At 41.0% G+C, this 2,263-nt stretch overlaps 1 non-coding gene across 1 annotated transcript; it reads right to left on the bottom strand.

Moving 5' to 3' along the window:
- Positions 1–1,145: 1,145 nt before the first annotated feature.
- On the bottom strand, positions 1,146–1,252 carry LOC112082392. The gene has a single exon (XR_002897064.1). It is a non-coding gene; the product is annotated as a small nucleolar RNA R71 (small nucleolar RNA).
- Positions 1,253–2,263: the final 1,011 nt, after the last annotated feature.

Raw genomic sequence — 2,263 nt, 5'->3', positions numbered from 1 at the left:
TTCGAAGTTCTGCTAGTTTCATTTTGCTTTGATTCGATTTTCTACTTGCTTTTTAGGATATATTTATTTGCTTTATTTAGTTTTAGTTAATTTCGTGACAAACACCAACCCCTTAAAACCGATTTAGTCTAGACATAAACTTAGAAACCGTAGAAAAATAATAGGCACACAAATCCCTGTGGATTTGATCCCTAAGTACTACGATTGATCCCAAAACTTGTTCCCTCTCCATGCAGCACATCAAGTGTTTGGCGCCGTTGCCGGTGATTTTTTTTCGCTGTCCTTTTTTTATTTTTCTTTTTGTAATTTCTGTTCTAGACATCTGATCTCTAGTTCCTTCTTAAGTTGCTGAAATACCTTTCTCTACTTTTGTTTTTCTCAGAATTGTATGAATACCAGGTAAAAACCTGCAGAAAATATTCCAATTCTAGACGAGATTGACAGACACGAAAGAGAATTTCGAAGACTTAGACGAACGCAAGGAATGGCCAACGACGACCACCCTGGAGATCTTGTGAACCGAAACTTAAACGTGGACCAAGATGGGTCCGAGCATGGTGAAAATGGAGAAGAAGATCATAGAGACGGTGATCATCCTCGAAAAGATGGAGAGGGAAACAAAATCCCTCCAAGAAACCCTCAAAACTGAGAGAGAGAAGAACGCGAAGATCTTGATGCACCTATCAATGTAGGTGATGGTAACAACCAGGAGATGCAGCCGAATGGACGCAATAACCGCCCTGTTCAGCAAGAAAATCAACACCGGAGACAAGCCAGTAACCATCCCATACCTGATTTTGATGCACCGACTCAGAACTTCCAAAACGATCTGCAATTCAAGTACCATTCCCGAACAAGAATGAGTTTGAAGTCAAGCGTCAAATAATCTCTTTGGTGAAACAAAAATAGTTCCATGGAGTTCCTTCTGAACATCCAATGGATCACATTAAGTTCTTTGAAGAAATCTGCAGCATGATGAGACAAAAAAAGTTCCCACAGTTTATCTTAAGTGTAAGTTGTTCCTTTTTTCATTAGCAGATAAAGCTCACCGTTAGTTGAAATCTTTGCCTGCAGGATCGATCAGTAATTGGGAAGAATGTAAAACCGCTTTCCTGAACCACTTCTATACTAAGTCAAGGTCGAACCTACTGAGAAACAAAATCCAAAGTTTCCAGCAAGGACCGGTCGAACATTTCTATGAAGCTTGGGAACGTTTTAAAGAGTATGAATGTGACTGCCCCTACCATGGATTTCCCTGACAAGCCTGCTGAGCACATTTTACAGAGGTTTGCAACCAAAGTACAAACTTTCACTCGATATAGCCAGCACTGGAAATTTTGGAAAAAGACAATAGCACAAGGAAGAGCCCTCATCGAGAATTTAGCTCAAGCTAATAGTAATGACTGTCCGGAATATGATCGTTCAATGAAGCTAGCTGGGACAGACAATAAGGAGATAACCGAGTTATGGAACATGATGAGCCAACTTCTAAAAAGCCACAATCGCCTAATCCATGCATTTGAGACCAACAATGGCGCAGAAGATGAAGGACTTGGTGAGATCAACCACACTAACCCAACCTTTCAGGAAGAAGAAGTGAACTATGTAGGATCACAAGCACCATATCCAAACCGCTTCAACAATGGTTTCAACAACAACTTCCAGAATGCCAACTTAAACAATCTCTCTTACCGGAATCCAAATGTGGAGAACCCTCAGGACGAGCATTACCCACCGCAGCAAAGATAACTCCAAAACAAGTTTCAAGGTGAAAATTTTGGAGGAAATGGAGCTTTCCAGCCGCAACCATATAACTATCAAGGTACAGGATTCAATAATCAATATGGACAACAGCAGGGAGTTACAACAAACTAGCTAGCTTCGCAAATTGTAAGACTTGAACAGTCTATCCAACAGCTTGTCATGACAATTGAAAAAGCAGTTAAATACATGAACGTAAAGGTGGATTGCATGTACAATGACCTAAACGGGAAGTTTGAAGCTTTGTCTTCTCACGTCAAAAAGCTAGACGTCCAGGTTGCCTAGACAGCTAATTCTATGAAGAGTCAGAATGGAGCTCTTCCCGGGAGAGTTGAAGACAACCCCAAGAGATTTTGCAACGCTATTACTACACTGCCCGAAGAAAGATCTGCAGCTGATGAAGATGACAAAGAAGCCTCAGTTTTCATACCCCTTTACAGGAATGTCGATGCAAAACAACCACCCTTTAAGGTATCCCAACGTTCCCCGTTTCAAAGGCTTG

The sequence above is a fragment of the Eutrema salsugineum genome, unplaced genomic scaffold (assembly GCF_000478725.1).
Source record: "Eutrema salsugineum unplaced genomic scaffold, Eutsalg1_0 scaffold_8, whole genome shotgun sequence".
NCBI classification, from domain to species: Eukaryota; Viridiplantae; Streptophyta; class Magnoliopsida; order Brassicales; family Brassicaceae; genus Eutrema; species Eutrema salsugineum.
The sequence above is the reverse complement of the archived record's forward strand: the minus strand, read 5'-3'. Positions and strand labels throughout refer to the sequence as shown.